Source organism: Sapajus apella, unplaced genomic scaffold, assembly GCF_009761245.1.
Source record: "Sapajus apella isolate SASKATOON/1434 unplaced genomic scaffold, GSC_monkey_1.0 scaffold122, whole genome shotgun sequence".
Lineage (NCBI taxonomy): Eukaryota > Metazoa > Chordata > Mammalia > Primates > Cebidae > Sapajus > Sapajus apella.
In genome coordinates this window covers 5,473,016-5,495,472 of record NW_022437062.1, presented here as the reverse complement: position 1 = coordinate 5,495,472, position 22,457 = coordinate 5,473,016, and the positions used below count along the sequence as shown (strand labels likewise).

Sequence of the window (22,457 nt, the reverse complement as noted above, 5' to 3'; positions counted from 1 at the left end):
TTCCTTCCTCAGAAAAACAACCTTCAGACAAGTGACCGAAACTCACCAGATCACCACATTCAGACAATCTCAGTAATGATATACTAGACCCCTCATTCATCAAGATTGCTTTCTTACCTCTCCCCAATTCCTTCCCACATGTAGCTATATCTCTACCCCCACTATATAAACCTCCCAATTTTAGTCAGTTGAGGGTCAGATTTGAGACTTAACTCCTATGCTCCTCAGCTGCAGCACTTCAATAAAGCCTTCTTCCCTGGCAATACTTGTTATCTCAGTGATTGGCTTTCTATGCAGCAAGCAACAGGACCTAGAGCAAACCCTTGGCATTTCAGTAGCATGATCATTGTGATCTCTGATAAAGCCGGTAGGAATCATTTACATAACTGATGTATGCCCTGCCTTGTTCCAGAAAGTATTTAAGATGGGTAAAATGTGATCATGTTTTTTATTGTAGTGCAAAAAAATGGGTTTGTATAGTTTCAGTTTAAATCCTAGGACTCCTACTTGACAGCTCTGAGAAACCTGTTTTCTCAGGAATAATAGTACCTAACACGTAAAACTTTTGGCACTGTAGTTGGTACACAGTAAAGAACATAAATATTACTTCTATCTTTATTCTACCTTATCCTTTGACCCTAACTTGCTTCTTTTTAGATGGTAGTCCAATTTGAAAGCAGAATAGCTCTATTTTTTTCCCCACTGAAAGTTACATTAATGTTTACCCATCATTTTCTTTATGTGTGAACAATACTCTAAGTTTTAAGAAAGGCCTTCAGTAAACACATCCTGTTTGCTACAGAGGATGGAGCCACATAATTTGGGATTAAGCTTGAGCATTGATCTTTATAGGATTTATTCCTACTTGGTGTATAATAAGATACAGATAATGAATTGACACTATTTGATGAGAATATTGAATTTGAAAATTTACAGCAACACTATACAATTTGTATGCATCTATAACATCAATATCATTCATTTATTATTTCCAAAACATTTATTGAGCCCCCACTATTTGCCAAGGCACCATGTCAAGAACCTATGTGATGATAAGGGATGAACATAAGGCAGACAAGGTTGTTGCCTTCTAGAAACTGCCAATCTTGGAGGGGAAAGAATGGAAAGATATAGAATTGAGGGGACAAAGACATAAACTAATGCTTGTAACTCAGAATGATACGTGCTACAATGAATTATGTTCAAAGTTCTAATATATCAAAGAGAATGCTTCACACATTTATAATACTAAATTCTTACCTTCCATCTCAAAATTAATATGAATACTAAGAGTAAATAAAATCTATGTTGAGAAAATATACTCCTAATCTCTATGATTAATATCTGAATACTGAAATTTGTATGTGAAATAACATCATCGAGATTAAATTTTTTTTTCAGATCTCCCCCTTTTAAGAACAATGCAAAGACAGAGAGATAGGGACATTAAATTAAGTCTGGATTTGATCTTAACTTTACAAACAAGAATGGTAGCTTTTCATTTAACAAAGAAAATCATATCAACAGGCATGCAAACTTAAAGATGAATTATTAATATTTAGATATTGTTTAACTTCCAAAATTATTTAAAAATTTCATGTATATAAATTCAGCATCATATTTTTCTCTCCATCTTACTGTTGACTGTCACTTATTAATCTAAATGATCACGGCAGTTATTCTCTGGCAGTAATAAAGGTAGTTGCATGGAAAGAACAGGAAGAAAGTGTTTTTAATACGATCCCTTCCAAGAAGGACCACCATTATATATGTATTTCTCAACAAACAGTTTTAGTTTGGAAATCACAGCTACAGAATTAGCACAGGTGCTTTGAAATGTATTAGGAGAACTTATTCCATGTCATGGATGATGAAGAAAATATCAAGAAAGGTTAAATAATTAGTCAATAATAAACCAATATATGACTGAGACAATGACATCCATTTGTGGACAGGACTTTCAAGAAGGGAAGACAGAACACAAGAAAGCATACTGTGAAAATGATAAACCACCAAGGGGGAAAAGGAAACAAATATACATGGTTCAAACAAGCTCTCAGAAAACGGTATGCCACAGTGCTTCCTTCTAACTCTTATTCTGATGTTTAGTTTTCATCAGGAGTCTAAATTATAATTGACTTTTGCTCAGAGCACCTAATATAATGCTGTTCAAATGAAGACTCTGATACCAGTCAAAGAAGATAATAAGAAAACCTTGTTAAAAATACTCATTTACTTGTTAACAGAGTTTTTCTGTACATTTTTTAATGCTGCCCTCTAGGATTCATTTTTATTTATTTCCTCCTAAGGTTCCATATCTTTTATGACAGTCTTCTCACTCATGTTGCCCAGAAAGAAAAGAGCCTGGGGTTTCCTGACATCTCTGCTTTAAAGATACGCTCTATTCCACAGTTTTAAGCAAAAGTCAAAGGAAAAGATAATATATGAATACAGGGAGACCTGAAGCTTGACAGAGAGTCTTCCTTTTTCCAGAGAGAGACAGAACACCCCTTCCTCATTAGGAGTAAAAGCCCAGAAGTCACAAGCTGACATCAGCCCTTGAAACCCCAGGCTTCTTTGAGTCATCAGAGCACACAATAGCTCCACAGCATCTGAAAGCAAGAAAACGTCTCATACTCAATAATAACCTATTATTTTCTGGTCATCTTTTTGTTTTAACACAGTGCACAGCATGTGCTTCTGTAGTCAAATGTTTCAAATCAGTTATATAACTACATACAGGATTTTGAAATCCATTGATTGCAGATCCCATGAAAAGTAAGTAATGGCTAGTACTAACTACATCACAGGCATTGTACGATGGGTTTCACTTGCATGATCTCATTTAAACCTCACAGCAACACTATGTTGAAGCATTATTTAAAACACATTTTTATTGATTCATATTAGATGTACATATATTCAGCCAACATGTAATAATTTAATACATTCATATAATCAAATTAGAGTAATTGGGATCTCGATTACCTTAAATATTTTGTTTATGGTAGGAACATTTGAATTATTTTCTTTTAGCTATTTTGAAATGTACAATTAGTTAATGTTAACTATAGTCACCCTATTGATCTAATGAACACCAGGTCTCATTCTATCTAAGTATATATTTGTACCCGTTAATTAACCTCTCTTTATCCTCCTAGTTCTCCACATCCTTCCTGGCCTCTGGTAACCACCAATCTACTGTCTATCCTCAGAAAATCCACTTTTTTAGTTCTTGCATATGAATGAGAACATCTGATATTTGTCTTTCTGTGCCTGGCTTGTTTTACTTAATACAATGACTTTTAGTTCCATCCATGTGGCTACAAATGGCAGGATTTCACTTTTTTTTAATAACCCAATAATAGTCCATTGTGTACATATAGCACATTTTCTTTATTCATTCATCCATTGATGAACACTGTGGCTGAGTTCATATTGTGGCTATTGGGAATAACAAGCACTTAATAGTGATTAATGTAAACATTTTTTAAAAGAGGAAATTGAGGCTTAGAAGGAAAAAGTCAAAAGTTTGGGTGAAAAGATGCCAAAGTTCTTGCAATCACTGAATCCACATTTAAAGCAGAAGGTCAGATTCAAGCATGGGAGACAAGGGAATTTATAGATAGCAGGTTAAAATGCTCATTTACGTTCATATACTGCCTTAAGTCTATAGATCCAGCTTCTTAGGAGGAGTTGTGAGCAGGTCTGATAATCAGTATTTACAGGTGAGGCTCTACAGACTATTAAAGTATTTAAAAGCTGTCCTGGCCATGCTACCTTTACACCCAAGACCCCTTGGTATAGCAACTAAAAGGTTCATAACAAGTTTCCAGGACCCTGCTTTGCTCTGACTGGTTGATGCTGAAGGTAGTCAGCTCCCTAAAACCCTACTTTCCTGGGCACTACTAGTGGCTCCCACAGAGATCCCCGCCTACTGGTTGGTCTTTGTCTCTTCTGTAGCTATCTATGGGAATTTCAGCTTCCATGGGAATGTGGTTCTGAGAGAGCCAGGCAGAGACAAAAGAACTTGCAAGTGTGGGCTGGTTGGTGGGTCACAGATAGGGTGCTGTAGTAGATGATATATATTTAAACTGTGAGACCAGAAGAGAAATGCAAGTCTTGATAAAATGAGGTATTCCTCATTTAGTAAAATAGGCTACTCAGTCATGTTTATAATGGGATCCGCTGCAAAAAGGCAAACTGCTCTCCAAATGCAAACATAAAATTTAACGTAAATTAGTAAAAAACAGTTCTCAGGTATTAACGATAACATTATGCTATGCTAAATAGATCATAAGACAAAATGATCACTAGTGAAAAGAGGTTGTATCAGATAATCTGCCACTTCTAGTGAAGAGATAAAAAAACTCCTAAAGCTTTGGCAACTTGTCATTTTTTAAATCAATAATAATTATTTATTTAAGAACTAGGGAATCCTTGATAGAGGTGCCAGATTTAATGATGAGGACAAAGGCATTAAACTGGGCAGAGTTCTGATTACCCACTAGCTGGAACTCAGCTTCACACTTGCCTCAGCTGTTTTGTGGAAGGAGACGGGTTGTGTGGTAAGTATGCTGGGAGAAGAAATGACAAGGGCTAGAGAGTAAGGTATGAGTGCAAACTTATTCAATTCTGGGTAGCTGATCCACAGAATAAACTTGTAACAATTTATGAATTCTTTGACTCTGAAATTTGATGGTGGCTTTCTGCCACATTTGAGCTTGCTTTATAAGGCACTTGACAATGTGTTGAAAAGAGGTTTGCCAAGTTATTTGTGTCCTTGTCTTTTTTTCCACACCACCAGCAAGAAAGTTCCTTCAGGGTGAGGATAGCACTGGCACATAAGTATCCACTGAATGGACTTTAATTTTTAACTCCAAGCAACTAAGTTATAAGCAGAGTTCTGGGAAACTGTATTCAAGTAAAATGATTGTTACTCAAAACTATTACCATCTTTAAATGGATACCTTTTAAAATCCAACAATCTCCTTGGGATTCTTGAATAAATTATACATTATTTTCATGCTTTTACATTTTTTGAAATTATACAATGAGCTTACAGCTTTGTTACTACTGAGGGTTAACGACCCAAACAAAGGATTCTGGACCCAGTCATAATGATTCTTGTGAACACTGTCCTGTAAAATACAATGTATGTTAGCACACAAATTCACAGCAGAGCTTTGTAATCTTTAATGTAATAAAATACAACTAAAAACTCATATGACTGGAAGAATATTGCTGTCTACTGTTGAAACGGATCATTTAAAAAATTGAAACTAAGTGCCGAAGAGGGAAATCCACAATAAAAATGGCAGCAGTAAAAGGAAAAAGCAGCTTTCATAAAGAATGCCAACATTGCCTTTCATACAGATGCTTCTGCTAAAATATGTTAATCTGATCATTTTGATTTACCAGTTTTGCTTAATATTTACAAAAGGCCAATCATGTAGAATTTTACATCTTGTAGTAGACATTCCCTGGCTTTTTAGTATAATCCCCTGCCTCCCCAAAAGAGAAAAAAATCTGATTAATGGCTACGGCCAGGGATATGAGTGCTATAAAAATGAGGCAAGACAGTAACACACTTCTTTTGTAAAGTGCAACTACAGCTTCAAAGGGTGGCAATGAATCTTATTTTACACATGGAATATGTATACATACCTGAAATATATTCTATCTATTGCTTTAGGATTTCTAGGTATGTCAGAAAGTTTTTGAATTAAGTCACATTATCAGGCAGTTGTTTTGTTTCACCCCTATAGAAACAATTTACCTCAACTACTCTTGGGCATTGGTCTGAGAAATAACCACATAACGCTCTGAGTGAAGAGTAAAGATGGTGAAGAGTCAAGTGGCTTCCTAAAAATGCAAACAAGGGATTTTTTCCCGAGATTTCAGCACCATACATTCATTCTGGAAATAGTTATTAAGTCCCTAGGAATAGCTGGGCTTCTACTGAGCAGCCGGTTTGTTTTTCTGTCATGGACATTACAGATTTTGTCACTGATTGCATTTCCCTTTTTGCATAGATGACTAGAATGCTCAGAGCCAAATGTGACTAGGACATAAGACCTCATGGCACATATTTTAGATTTAAAAAAAAAGAAAACAAGCAGAACTAATCTCAATCCCTGCTGGCTTTATTTTATTGTAATTTAACAAACATTTATCAGTACGCATTATGAGCCGGGTGCTCTAGTTGTTTTTTTTTCTAATTTTTCCGTTTAATAAAAACAAAATTTTTATATTTTGTTCACTTTTCTAAGCTATCAAATAAAGAATACTAGGCTTCTAATTTTTAAGGCTACAGATTGCAGTCATAAGACCATACTTCTCCAAACTAGAGAATTAACTTGCCTCAATTTCTGGCAAGAAAGATGGTTTTCTATAAATTCCAATCACATCATATGGTTTGGTGCAAAATGAACTATCTATATGCATGAAGCTAATTGCTTAATAGCCCTACTAACATATGCTTTCTGGAAAAAATATATACACATACAGACAACAAATGTAATTGGTGGAATCCTTGCTTAAAGGTCTCTGGAGTCTTAGCAGAAAGTTGTAAGTAAACCAAGAAACTTGCATACAAAATTATTCATTTATTCTACTCTTTGAGTCAAGTGTAAGACAGTACTATTCATCTTGGAAAGCAATCTGGCTATTCTTTCCTTTAAAAGCAATTTCAACTGGTGAACAAATATGAAATGTACTAAGTTTTTCTTAAAAGATACCAAAGGTGCATCTTCATATATTTTGAAAGTAATAGCATAAGAGGCCCAAAAGTCTTTATCTGAAAATCATCATGCAAGAAAGTTGCCTGATCAAAAGTGATTCTTAGAAGCTGAATACAGGTAATGTCTTAATATAAGTACAGCCAGGATGTGATTATAAAAGTATAAATGCCTTCCTATAAATAGTAACACTTCAAATACTTTTAAGTGCAGGAATCATTTAAAAAATAATTTGTTGTCTTCTTCATTTTTTTTTTTTTTTTGAGACAGAGTTTTGTTCACGCTTGTTGCCCAGACTGGAGTATAATGGTATAATCTCAGCTCACTGCAACCTCTGCCTCCCGGGTTCAAGTAATTCTTCTGCCTCAGCTTCCCAAGTAGCTGGGATTACAGGCACACACCACCATGTCTAGCTATTTTTTGTATTTTTATTAGAGACAGGGGTTTCACCATTTGGCTAGGCTGGTCTCGAACTTCTGAGCTCAGGTGATCCACATGCCTCAGCTTCCCCAAAGCACTGTGATGCTCATGCTCACTGAGCATGAGCCACCATGCTCAGCCACTTTGGTGTCTTCTTGACAGAATGATGTCATGAAACTTAAAGTTATAGTTTAAAAAGTTCCTAAGAAGCTCAGTCAGAAATCAAGATTAAACATTTCGCTTATAAAATAACTGTCTCTCTCAGTTTCATGAGGAAAACAATGAATCTTGTATAATGGAAGTGAGAATGTCAATCATTTCTGTACCCCAAATAAATACTTTACACAGTACCAAGAAATTAAGAATTCAGTAAATGGCATTGATTGAGCAAAACATTAATGAAATAATCCAAGATCGTTAGAGGTAGAACATATTTAGATATTTTTTAAGAAAAAATTGAAACTACAGTTGATTTAACTGCTATGCATTTTAACACCTGGCTGAGAAAAACAGTCAGGACTAGAATCCAAATTTCCTGACTTCTAGAATAATTCTTTTTCATATCATTATGCTATTTAAAAATGTAAATCAAAGATGACATATTATCGAGGTTTTATCTAGAGATTGCTTATGTCGTTAAAAAAAAAGAATGAGATAATTCAACTATAACACAAAACAAAATGGCTTTTAGGGGGAAAAGTACCTCTCTGAATAGAACAAGGCAATACTGTTGTCCTGAAAGAGAATAAGAGAGCACATATTTAATGGAAGAAAGAAAAAAAAATACACCTCTCAAGATGAGGACACCAGGGCTTAGAGAGCATCCAAAATTGTGATGCCATTACAGTGCAGATCCCAGGGAGTTGCTATTAATGCAAAATGGCTCTCCAAGAATTAAAAGTTGAGCTCTGCAAGGTAGAGATACAGTACAGTGGTCTCTCTTTTCCCATGGAGGAAGTCGTTGTGGCCTCTTCCAAAGAGATAAGAAAGAAATATGCCTTCTCAAATGAAATTGGCTTGGGTTCTCCATCTGCAGTCCAAATGCCCAGAGATTCTATGGAAAACAGAGAAAGAAAGAAGATGAGGGAGAGAGGGTTTGGAACAATATGAGATGCTGGTATCATTTAAGGGAGATTTGTCTCCAAACAAAAGTTCCCCAGGAAGATTACAGAATTCTGGGCAAAATGGAATTCTGGCAAAATGGAAGGTGGTGAGATGTTTCTTTGGTCTTTTCAAATCTTGCTTTTTGCACTATACTGCATCTAGTGAGATGGTCTACAAATAAAAGCAGGAACATTTTGAATTGGTCTACATTAGATACTAGATAAAGCATTATAACTCCTTTTTTTGTATTGTATCCTAAAAAAATGACTGACATAAAAAAGATTATTTGAAAGAATCATTTCATCAATGTTCTTTGAAAATAGGCTTGTTTTACATTAATTAATTTGTTTTTCTTTAGTCAAATATTTACTGCCTGCCTACTATGTGTTAGGCATTGTGCTAGGTGTTGGAAAGACAATGGTGAATATTGCTGTGTGCTCTCTGCTTCCAGCTGTCATTCTAATGATATATCATAAAGGAAAAATAAAAGGAAAGCCTTCACATTTTGAAGATTAAATACAACATCCATGCATCTGTTCATGGATTAAAAAAAGAAAAAAATAATAAAATTAAAAATGACAAAATTGTATCATCTTGAAGCAAGTCTGCAATTGTTTTACCCTAAAAAATATTTAATACTTGGTATGTGCTTGGATAACATGATGGTTGCTTTAAGGACCAAAGAGAATAACTTATTTTTCTGATTGTGGAATATATTAAAATTAAAGAAAAAAGCTATAAATTATAAAAATATATAAAGAAGAAAACTAAAATCACCTGCAATTATACCAATAATTTCCCTCTTTTTTACCATTTCTATCATTTTGGTGTAATACTTATCAATTGATTTTCCTTGCACATGTATACACACATATTTTACCTGACTAGGCTCATACTGTATAAATATTTTCATATTTTTTGTATTTCATGAGCATTTCTATTTAAATTCTTCAAAAATTATACTTGATGTCTGAATTTCACTGTATCACTTTTTTTTCTCTACAAATTCTAGCCAAATCTTGTATTATCCTTCACTAGATAATCTACCCTATCTCTATTACTAGAATATTCTTTTGTCATATTTGGTTCATAGAAATGCTGGGGTTAGGTTTATGTTAATCCACTCCATTCTATTGATCTATGTATGGATTTTACATGTAGTAGTACCATGCCTTTCTAAATAATGTAGCGTAAGAACATATTTTCATATTTAATAAATCCTATTCCCCTTTATCACGTTTTAAAAATTATCTTTTGCTATTCTGAATCCTAACCATTTAAAAAGTTCTTTCATGTTTTTAAAATAATCCCACTAGAACTTTGCCAGATGTACTAAAGTCATACCTGTACATTAATTGCTATTTTTACAATATTCCCATTTAGAAGCATAATTCTTGACATTTATCTTTTTGCATGTTGCTCAATAAAGTTTTATAATTCCTTCCAGACAAGAGTCTTGTGCAATTCTTATTCAGGATATTACCAGATATCTTACAATTGAGATTATTACCACAAGTTAATTTTTCTTTTTTCCCACCCCCAAATCAAGATAGTGGTAAATTTAAAATTTAAAATACATTATATATTTTCTATCCTGCCATTTTAATTAATTATTTTCAGTCCAAGTGGTTTTTTAGTTGATTCATTTGGATTTTTCCATGTTGAAATGCATTCAACATAAATATGCATTTATATAAGGTAGGAGCCTGAAACTGTCCTAGAGAAAGTCTATTATGTCAGTCCATTCCAATTACCTCAACTTACCATATTCTTCTGAAATAGGGTGAGTAAGCCCTGATTATATGTTTCATAAATATGAGAATTTGCTTCCCTTTTTTGTAACACATTTTTTATAAGTTCATTGCACTGCTGAATTATCTAGAACTTCCAGGATAATCTTAAATTATAGTACTATTGCTATGCATTCTTGCCTCATTCCAGATGTTGATGTAGACTGTCTCTGCTATTTACAATATAGTGGCTGTTTTCCAGGCACGTTTAAAAGCCTTCATCATGCATAAACAATGAATAGTAACTGTATTAATCCACTCCCAATGGTATTGAGAAGAACAAGGATGGTGACTATACAGCAGAACTTCCATGTTACTACAGAGAGTTTACCAAATGGAAGGCCTCACCTACTTTAATAATTCTTAGAGTAAGCAACAACTTTTGTTTCCTGAAGTAACTGCTGTATTTATTGGAATGTTCAAAACAGCTTCCATTCTACAATGTGCTCAAAAATAAATTTGCACTTGGGGAGAAGCCTGCAACTGGATTAAAAAAATGTATTATTTTAGCTTACTACACTTGTAACATTGACCCAACTTATCATATTTTTCCAAGACAGTATAATCTAGCCCTAAGCAGCCACTGGGTATGTTTTAGCTTTAAAGCAGTTTCTGAATATCATTTAGAGCTCAATGAATTTTACTGACGCTAGCATTCTTTTATATATTATCTTTCTCTAAGATCAGGTGATACCATCCAATCAAATAAATTTTTAAATGGGTTTTCAGTAGCTGGTCATTCAGTGATGGGTCAGTTTTTGCAGAAGCTGATCTAGTTTAGCAATTATATTTTTTAAACATGAGAGGAGACACAACCAGCACACAGAAATAATTTATTTTCTCTTGCTTTTAACAAAGTCAATGTCCTGAGAAGGAGAGAGGTGCTAACATACCTGAGCACTTCTGTGAGAAAGATAGAAAAAATCACTTAAAGTGCTCAAATAAAAAGACTGCTTCAGGGAAAAAGGAGTCTAAAAAAAAATCTGTTGTGGTAGATAGCTCTGTCAGGTAATTCTTTCCCATGTCTATGGGCAAATAAATATAATTTTTCTCCACTTTCCATCGTAGGAATAAAAAAGAAGCATTAAGAGTTTTTAAAAGTTATACATATATATAGATATAAATATCTGATTTTCTATAGCTAAACATTGTTGATAGTATCTCATATATTTAAAATGTCTTATTGTTTGATTCAAATGTCTTGTTTTCTAAAATTCATTTGAGCAATTTGTGTGCTTTTCTGCTAAACATTTCATTAGATTTACAAATAGAACAATATAACATCTTTAAACAAAGAGTGGTAATCTTTTTCAATTCTATTGTGGAATGATATACTTTGAAAAAGAAATTTATTTATAAGCACTTCCAGGGTGCCACTATTCTCCATTTGACCCACATTAAATATTCTCATTACAATTGCTATAAATGAAACATATCATTCTGAGATGAAAGATCCAATGCTACCTAGTCATATGAATTCACGTATGTTCTCAACATGGGTCACAAGTAAACTGTATTTTAAAAACTCAAATTATTGCGAATTCAAAACAATATACAGTTAAGAAATAAATGTCATAAACCTTATACACAGAAGAAATAAACAGCAACCTGCATATTTTAGCTATTAAGTTTATGATGGAGTCCCACATGATTCATAATGATATTTTTCAAAGTGAGCTTTCTCTTAGTAACATAACCAAATATATTAATTAATCTCTAGGAAAGCACTGACAATGCAATCTAGGGCATAGCATTTTGATAATGTAACAGGAAAAATTTTTGTTAATGTCAGCCATCACTTTTTACCTTTAAAATTCAACTTTTTCATTAATAGTCAAACTCTTGAGTACTCTTTTGGTGGAGATCTTACATTATGTTTTCAAAAAGGAGGCCTGTTTTCAATTAACAATTCCTTGACAAGGTATGACAATATTGTACATCTAAATTTTTATTTATTTTTCTCTTTCATTGTTAGCAATCCTCTAAACTTGAAAACACTTTTTCTTCTCTCTGATTTTACATTTGGCAAACATCAATCTTTCCTGTACTTATGTGCACCATAGTTGACAGGCTGCTTTTGTTAAAGAATGTCAGTGAATACACTGCCTAAATATGCCAAAATTTATTTTTTATTCAGCAGCATGATCAATTACTATCACCCTGTCTTCAGAAATTAAGGCTTGGAAAAAAATTTGTTTCAGATAAATTTGATTAAAGTCCAAATGACTCAGGGCTAAATTTAGAAATTTATTATTGAGCATCCGCTTATTATTTTCCCTGTAAGTGTATGATATCTTTAAAAGGATTAGCTGGATAAATATTCTAATGCTCTTAAAATATAAAGAAAATTTGCTTTCACCCAGGACTTTGTTATCTAAAATGTAATTTTAATATTCTTAGTTTGTCTTTAAAAATTTTGAAGGCCATATAGAATTCTAAGAACACAAATGCTGAGATGTAATTTTTATGTCTTATTTTTAGGAACACAGGATCCTTTTTTTGGGGAAGAAGATGGGTTATGCCTAAAACTCTGGATAAAAACTTTCATGAGAAAAATGGTGAAAGGAGTAACTGTATCACTATACACGTAATCAGACTCCTCAATTCTAGAGACTTTTTCTTCTTTCCATCAAAGAAGTGATAAAACTTTCTCTAAAATATGTAAAATTAAAATAATAAGAGAAATAAAGTCTTCCTAAAACAATCACAACATAACCACATTGAAGAGTTGTCTGTAAGAAAGTTTTCTTGTTTGGTTATCCAAAGTAATAGCTGTATTTGTGTCTGCATTTTGCTGTCTCTCAGTGTATAAGTGAGTTCTGAGGGAGGAGGGACAAATGAAGAGAGAGAAACACAGATAACGAGATAACAGATAACGAGAAATTGAGAAAAGATCAGCTAAGGGCCGCAAATGTAGATACAAAGTTCAGAGTAAAAATTCTTCCTGAATTCTATTGAAAAGCACCCATATATGTGATTCCATAAATAAAGGACATAAAAGCCTTTATTAACGACAAAATACACGTCTTTTATATTACTTAGACTTTGATTTAAAAAAAAAAAATACATGTAGAATGTTTCAAACTCCATACCAATTCAATGAATGCTGGTCTTTTTCTTGGTTTATTATTGGTCCTGAGAGTTCTATCAGAATATTCTTTATGCCATTTTAATCACTGAAGTAGCCATAGAGTTTTGAAAGCATATGGAGTCATCAGGGTGTATTTGATCCATTTGTTCTTGCCATGGCAGTAGGAACGCAACTACTGGTATTTTGCCCTAAATCATACAGTAAAGTCTATCTTGAATGGGATATGTTTACATAGGTCTAAGTTACTTAATCCTCTTGGCCCACTGAACACTATATTTTTAATTCAATAAAGCTTGGCCAACTTATTCTTTCCATACAATTTACATAGCTTATTTTTATAAGAACCTTTTAAAAAGAATGATCTTATCAAAATTTAGTATAAAGTTTTTATTTGATTAGTGGGATCACAATACTATTTTGAAAGCATATTAACTAAATTTTTATATTTCCAGTTGTCTTTTTGGATGCATACCATTCCACTTTAATTCTCAGTGTAGCAATCAACATTGAGTTTCTGCCATGTGCAAAAATGGCACTAGAATAAATACTGTGCGCTAGAATAAATACTGAGAATTGAGTGGTGTTGGTTATTAATGAAGGTAATGACAAATTTAAAACTACATGTAAAAACCTTTAGTTTCTAAGCCTTTGTAATATTTTCACAATAACAAATCTATGATTTAAAAAATAATTCCACTGTCAGGCAATATGTACTGATTCTTGGTTTGGAAAAAATGATCACTATCATTAAATAATTTATATTGCTTTCTAAATAAAATAGCAAGCAACCTTGAGGCACTATCACAGGGCTCCTAGCAGTCTTTAAATACATACCAGACTTCAACAACAGATTTGGTAGTATTTAAGAAATAAAGCAATGACAATAGAAGTTTTAGAATGACTAAAACTATCATTTTTAACTTTGCAATTGTAAAAATAAGGCATGGCTATATGTTTTCAGTATGCACTTAAACAATACAAAAATATATACAATAAAAAGTGAAGTCTTCTGGATTTTGTTTATTTTTACTAGTATGAATATGATTTTGGAATAATGCCAAACATTGTCAGAGGATGATAAATTAAGGATACCATATCAGCATTAATCCTTCTTCAAATGACTGAATTTCAAATTGAGAAAATAAAATTTGATTAGAACCTGAATCACATCATTATGTCCTTATGTCCACAGTTATATTGGAACATAATTTTAGGAAATTTATTGAGGTAGAAACTTAAGCAAGAGGCAAATGTAAAGAGACCTAAGACTGCTCTTTCCCTCTCTGCCTCCTAGAGAACAAAGGAGATAATGACGGGGAAAAGCTATGGAATCTTTGCTTCTGTCACTTCTGAGATCTGATCTTGAATTTAGTATCTGCTCCAAATATTGTTTTTAACTTTAAAATACTCAAGACAAAAGTGATAGCTTGGTCAGAATTCAGATAAGTAAGCACAAAGCCTTGAAAGAGAAATACCCATCACATATTAGTTGAAAGATAATTAATGCTACAATTCAGACACTTATATGATTAAATGGACACATGGTAACTAAATAAATTACTTTATTTACCAATTACTTTAGAAACTAAAGGTATTAAAATTCAGAATTCAGAGTCCCTGTAATATTATAAAATAAATATTTGGACTATTTCCATTTATCAATAATGCCATCTGTCCTATCCAATACAAATGGACTACAACCCATGAGGCTCCTTTCCTATTTGATTACTCTGATGAATGAGGTATAACAACTCATAAAACCATCATATCATATGACACTGCCATTAAAAAGATATGGAAAAAGGAGAAACACAAGATAATACTTAATCTGAAAATGTTAAGTCAATTTAGTAAAGTTTTTTTTTTTAAATAGGATCTCTCCATTGCCTAGGCTGGAGTGCAGAGGTGTAATCATAGCTCATTGCAGCTGTGACCTCCTAGGCTCACATGATCCTCCCACCTCAGCCTCCCAAGTAGCAGGGACTACAGGTGTATGCCACCATGCCCAGCTAATTTTTTAATCTTTTTATAGAGACAGGGTCTTGCTATGTTGCTAGGGCTGGTCTCAAGTTCCTGGGCTCAAGGGATCCTCCCACCTGGCCTCCCAAAGTGCTGGAATTAAAGGCGTGAGCCATCATGCCCAGCCTCAATTAGTAAAGTTATAACAGCCAACAATATGGTCCTAAAAAGTATATTAATGTTGAATAATATTGTGTCAGTCCTGTATTCCCTTAGCACCTTCAAAGAAAACCAAAGAACCAAAAGATCCCTTGGAAGAGTATAATGGCTTATTATGATATGTTTAGGTTGCTATAATAATCATATCAATAAGAATATACTCAAATATCCTTTTAGGTGGGGGTAATTATATTAAAAACACTTCTATCCCACTTCACAGAAAATTATAAAATGATAATTTAACATCTAATGGCAAGTTGTTTTTAAAGCAAAATTAGATACATTCTTTATACCTTGTAATACAGTCTATAGATTTCAACTGAGCAAAATGATGCTTCCCAAACTAATTTTCTTCTTAGCTATAAATGCATTTTCTTAAAATAACGACAGATGATGATTCTGTAGAAAATTACTATAAGTAGTGTCTAAATTGACATTAACTAAGCTGGAAATTAAATACCACTAACTGGAATTCTCAAATTTTCTTTTTGATGTGCTAATTTGCAATACACTTAGTTATAAGGTGAGTACAGTTGGCATGCCTCGAAATTATCTTTATTTTTCAAGCTCTATTACAATGACCAGAATTTGTTTTGCCTACTAGCCTCACTGAAAATATTCTACAAACTGTTTAGTTGGTGAAACTCATATTAAATTGGGATCCACATCTGTAGATAAGTGAGAAGAAATACATTATGAATAAATATGTTTACTCTATAGTAAAACTTAAGTTTGGCTTAAATAATTTGAAATTTTATATCATTTCATTTTTAGCTTACATTGAATACCAAACAAAGTCCCTGGAGGTGGTGAGGGGAGATTCTGTGAAATAACTCAATTTCAAATGTGTCAGCCACAGCAAACATAAATTAAAATAAAGCACAAATCTAGAAAATATTTTCCCTACCAACTGAAGAAAGCAGCATTTACAACAATTCCACAGACCCCAGGAGTCATGGGAAAATACTCTCAGATGTGCAAGCAAGCCTTAGACACAATCAGATTCATTAAAACCACAAGTGTCATAACCAAAGTAAGAGGCAGCTAGGGCTGACTGCTTGTGAACTCTACCTTGTTAGCAGGGGCAGCATCTAGAAGGCTCATTCAGGAAAACCAGGGTACTAACTCCAAATAAGGTTTGCCAAATCTGCAAGAGGCAGCATGACCTCATCTTCCCTTCTGATCAAAAGAAACACTAGCACTTCTACAAATGTGAAAGCACATAATTTAGAGAAATGTGTTTGTGACACTGATTCTTATCTGTTACTATGACACTGCTACATGATTTTAATTGTATCTTTACAATATATTTCAATATCTGGCAGTGTAAGACTTTCTTATTCTTCCTCCTCTTCCCCCATGCCCCTCTTATTTCTTCTTCTTTTGACAAAAACTTTTAGGCTATTTTTGCCAGCTTTATTCTTTTTATATGCACTTCAGGATAATTTTGTTAAGTGTATTCCATGGGAGACTTGATTCTAATAAAGGTAAATTTATTTTAAAAACAAAATTGTAGAAAATAGGTATCTTCACATTATTTTAAATCAGAAACAAGGTATATCTTTTCACTTTTTAAAAGTTTCATCCGTCCAGAAAGATTTCTGGTTTTCTTTATAGCAATCTCAAAATTTCATATAGTTTTCATGCTACTATGCACATAGTTTTTTCTCCACTAGATTTTTTAAGTTTGTTACTGCCGATAAGAGGTAAAAGGTTTTCATTATATTTCTGTTTTACCTAGCAATCTTATTTAACTCATATTACATTTGCTCATAGTTCATGTCTCATGGGTTTACTAGGTAGATAATATTATCTGCAAATAATGATTGTATTGCCAATGTAGTTTTTAACCTCAGCAAAGAACAGATTTTTGTTCCTTCTAGAGTATATTCTAATCATCAACTTACTTGGTTATTTAATTTAAAAGTTTTACTTTCTGATGATGCAGCAGTATAAATTATGGTATAATCTAAAGTCAATGTATTTCAGAAACCACTTTTGATATGTATGGGATAACTAAAAGTTTCAACCCCAAACCAGGTTACAGATATTGTATTAAAACAACAAAAACTCAGTTAATACTTTAGAAGAACGGAAAGATGTGATCCTTTTTAATTGTTCTTGGAGAAATAAGGTGAATCTTAGCCCAAGTGAATAAAATATCAGAAAAATTACCTCCTGCACCAGAAAGTAGAATGTGATGCTTGGCCAGAGATATTTTTACACAGTATATTTCAACAGTTTCTAAAAAATTTAAGCTGCTTTTAAAGAACTCTTAACTTATTGCATTAGGGAATTAAGATAAAGTTAGTGATAACTATGACTTTCTATTTAGCAATTTTCTTTCTCAACTGTGCACAGCCAATTATGAGGTAGAACATAACAGCTCAATCAAATCTTATTATTCCAGATTCAGTTTAAACCCTTATAAAGTGCACTGAGACTTGATATTGTCTGAATAAAACTTTTTCACAAATTACTCTTTGGTAGGCTAGAAATAAAATAGATACTGTTGGTACCTTTTAATGGGTCTTTAAGTTCTGCCAGTTACCCCAGGCAGTGGCAATGAGCTGGCTGTTCATTACATAACAGTGGGCTGTAATCCTGGGCTGAAGTCTGGTGCCTCCATGTGTAGCTTCCAGGATTTTCAGGGTATGGCTTAAGGACACAGTAGCTTTTCTTTGTATTCCACCACCAGCAAATTTCATTGTGCAAGGTACCAGGGCAATTTGCTCAGTAAGATACAGGACTTCTCCAACCTAAAACGGCAAAGGGAAATTAAGGGCTGAAATAAGAAAACACTACTCTCTTTATTCAAGCTATTTCCCAAGTTCTTAATTAACTGGACAAATGGTGATAATACCTACTTTGGCAGGTTATTCTGGGGATAAGATGTATATAAAATATCTATTACATAGAGTTCAGAGTCAGAGCAGGAAATAAAAATGTAGCAATTTATTATTATATTATTAGCCATCATTATCATTTCTGAATTAAGACTTTCCCCCAGTGCAACAAAGTTGACTGAGTTTACTCATGGACCAGTAATTAACCACTGTATTTGTTTTAGAGGGTAAAATTAATACAAGGATGAATAGTCATACACTACTTTAAGGATGTATGTCATACACTATTTTAAATAGTGTACAACAGCCATGCACTATTTTAAGACCCAGTCATATGCTGGGCCTTAAAGGAGTTAGTTCTGAGTACATGTAATTAACACTTTTATAATGTCATAATTAATGCCCCAATTAATGGACAAAGATATCACTATGATATTATTTATTCTTGAGGAATGTTTAAAATAGGACTAGGAGAAAGATGTTGTTTCAAGTCTGTGTGTTTCTCAAGGGTGGCACTGTATTTATGGGATGAGGGCTGTGGGTTTCAGGTCACAAAAGCAAGATTTCAAATATGTGTCTTTAAAGTTGAAAATGAATTTGCATCTTATCATTTCACAGACTAATGCCATGGAAATTTTGGCTCCTAAGGACATAGAGAGATCAATTTTTTTTTTTTTTTTTTGCAAATCAGCCTCTATAATTGGACATAAGTGATACGAGACCTTTTTACAAAGCATCTGCTACTTTTTCTGTTGAGATGTTTACTAGATCTTGCTCCAAAAGAGCAAGGAAATAATAAAGGCTCTACTCTTTTCTGATTTTCATAAAAATTCTGTGATAAATCCCTAAGTTTTTTTTTCACTATTAGAAAGAGTAAACACATGAACTATTTAGTATATATAGATCCCAAATACAGAGTGGTGGTGAATAAAAACTTTTTTCCTTCCCTATTCCCAGAATGTGTAAATTATTTAATAGAGACTTTGCTAAACTTTTACCACAACTAAAAATTCCTCAGTATTAAAGCTCAGTGAAAAGAATCTCAGTGCCTGAAGACAAGGAAATCAAACCATGTGACAGTCCCATATGCAACTCCAAATCTGTCCTCATAACTGTCTGTAGAGCTCACAAAGGAGTCACACATGTAGCTATTGGAAGAATATCTTACACAATTTGGCACACAAGTTCTAAGATTAGCAGCTGAAGAGGGGGAGGAGGAAGAGAGGAACATAATACATTAACTGACACCCATCCACTATCTTTCTAAATTGTTTGGAATGTTAAAAATATTGTTTTGATCAATCTATATATACATCCTCAAATTTGAAAGAGAAATTCAAAGCATGTTGTGGTTGAAAGAACAAATGGTTTTTAAAAAAACACTATGAAATATATGTCACTGAACAAGGGAGTCCAGCCAGCTCCCAAGTGGCATGTTAACATGATGAAAAGCAAATCCAGGGTGCTGTGAATCAAAGAGGCATGGGTTTATTTTTAAAAAGGACTGTGTCTCCCCACCCTGTTTGCCAAGTACAATTTTCTTTGGAGTAACCCAGCATCCAAAATAGGTAAGCATTTAAATGTTCCAGTGATTACCTGCCCAACACTTGACCACCTCCTCCCCTTATAAGGCCTTCGGCTCTACATACATCATCCATGTTAATTACCAGACAAACAGAAGAGCTGTTCAACTAGTTCACTTCCCCTATTCTTGAACAGATTGTTTGAGACATAATATGAATACTAATTAATGATAAAATATCTGTGAGTGTTTTGAAATATGGACGAAGATAGCACTTTTAGAAAGGCGCCCAGATAGATCTTGTGCAACAAGCCCCACTGGTCATACGAAGGGTCAGGCTACAGCTCGGAGATAGGAGAGCAAAACTGGCAGAGTTTTTGGCTCCAATTCAGTGGGAACTGTGGACCACTTTTTTTTTTTTTTTTTGGAAGGGGGATTTACTGTCTTGTTAACCTTATCCCTCTGTTAAACTGGAAGAGTTTAGAATGAAAACTCTTTTCACAGACAAACGGAGAGAAAAACAGAATTTTGTTAGAGGTCGACTTGAGTAGATGAAGGAGTGAGACTTCAACATGTTTGATCCAGGATTATGGGTCTATGCTCTGCAGCAAAAGAAATACAAGCAGGTTAGGGCTGATCCAATGCTAACAATGCTGAGTGCACGGGATCAATTCAGGCTCTGTGATGCAAGGGGCAGGGGAAAGGTCACTTAAAAGAAAATGGTCCCTCTTCCATTCAACCACCCTTTTACAAATAGTTTGCTTAGTCTCAGAGAAATGTACCCACAGTGATATAAAAAATAACACTTTTTGTTAAAGAGCAAAGCATATTGTTAGGTTGAATTATAAAGACAAATGAAATAGTATTTTTTATAATAAGAATCTAAGCCATTGCCAAATTGTGTTGTCTCCTTTCCTTCTAAAACTGAATATTGTATTTTCTTCTTGAAACCTAAAACTGGCTCCATCTTACCTCAGAAACTTTACTCCATTAATAAACTAGGCTTTGTATTCTCCTTCAATTTTGATATCTAATGTAAATTCTTAAATAGTGCTTTTTAATTCTTCTGACTTCAGTAATTACAATTTGTTCTAATGCCAAAAAAGAGAAGATTATTCAAAATTAAAAACAAAAAACAAAATAATTTATATTTGACACTAGAGTTGTTTTTGCATTGAATTTTACAATGGATGTGTAAAATATTAAAGAAATTCATTTGTCTCACTCAAAGAACTGAAAATGTCTCATGAAAATCTGATTTGGGAAAGAAAGTTAGCCAAAGTCTGCATTTCATGTATAGCTAGTCCTTATCTGTCTGAGGTAAGGCCTAAAACTCTTACACCTCCCTGTAATTAGATGACTCTTTCCAAGACTGATTCAAGGTTTGCCATGTTCCAGCCTTTCTTGAGGGCAGGAGAAATGATCACTTATTTGCATTTCAAAGCTTTTCTTTGCATTCAACTAAATTTAGAAAAAAGAGAGATATCAACATCAAATTGTCAAATGAGATACTGTTAAAAGTAGTTGCCTAAGGTGACAGCAAATTAAGTCCATAAATAAAGTAGGAAAAAGCGTAATAAAGATAATTCATTGTGGATATGACCTTTTGTTATAATACACATTTTTATGCTTATTTACACTTATTTGTATTTCTTTTCATATGTATTAATCTTTCCCCTACTTGCCCACTAGACCTGGTGTTAGTATTTTAAGGCAAGGCTTTTCTTAAATATTTGGAAAAAAGAGGTAGAAAAATGCCTTCTAAGTTAACTGGAAAAATATACATAATGATGTCCTGGACAGGTCTTTTCCTCCTGACTGGTGAACCCTTAACTTGAGACTTAATATTTCTGGGTCTTGCTTCCCCAAAGCCATCTTACCTGGACCCCCATTTACATCACACAATGATCCAAAGTCAACCGGAAAGCACCCACTGCCACCCCCAGGCCCTGTGCCTAAGGTCCAAACCCAGGCAGGGCTTACCTATCCTACATGGTGAAATAGACAGTAAAGCTTAAGGAAGAGAGAGGCTATGTCTTCTAATTCTTCTGGGTGTCCCAAATATCCTCATGTTGATGTTACATTGTTCAGTCAGTACTACAGGTGATAGTGTCCTCAGAAGTGACAGCCAGTAAAGTAATTTTCATAGGTCTACACTGAATTTACTAAGAGCATTCACAATGCCACTAGAACTGGTTTTCACCAGTTTGGAGAGTAGAATGAAAGCTGAAACAGAGATGACACACAGAATCATTAGAAGCACAAAGTATACAAGGAAGGATTTTCCTCCTTCTCATGTTTTTATGTTGCTCAGGCCCAAAACCTTGGAATCTTCCTCAAATCCTTTCTTTTGATTACTCCCCACTTTCTATCTGCCAGAAATGTTCTACTTTCAACATATATCCAGAATCCAACCCCTTCTTTCTCATCATGTTCAGTGATCCAAGTCACTATCACTTTTCATCTGGATTACAGATACAACTTCTTTTTTTTTTGAGATGGAGCTTCGCTCTTGTTGCCCAGGCTGGAGTGCAGTGGCACAATCTAGGCTCACTGCAACCTCTGCCTCCCGGGTTCAAGTGCTTCTCCTGCTTCAGCCTCCCGAGAAACTGGGATTACAGGTGTGACCACCACGCCCGGCTAATTTTTTGTATTTTTAGTAGAGATGGGGTTTAACCATGTTGGCCAGGCTGTTCTTGAACTCCTGACCTCAGCTGATCCACCCTCCTTGGCCTCACAAAGTGTTATTACAGTTGTGAGCCACCA

General features: G+C 33.9%; 1 long non-coding RNA gene across 1 annotated transcript in view; it reads right to left on the bottom strand.

The window, feature by feature from the left end:
• The window catches only part of LOC116538716, a 52,216-nt gene extending 30,013 nt beyond the window's left edge, over window positions 1-22,203 (bottom strand). The window contains exon 1 of the long non-coding RNA XR_004263763.1: window positions 17,843-22,203. This is a non-coding gene — a long non-coding RNA (uncharacterized LOC116538716). The remainder of the gene's footprint in view (window positions 1-17,842) is intronic.
• Window positions 22,204-22,457: the final 254 nt, after the last annotated feature.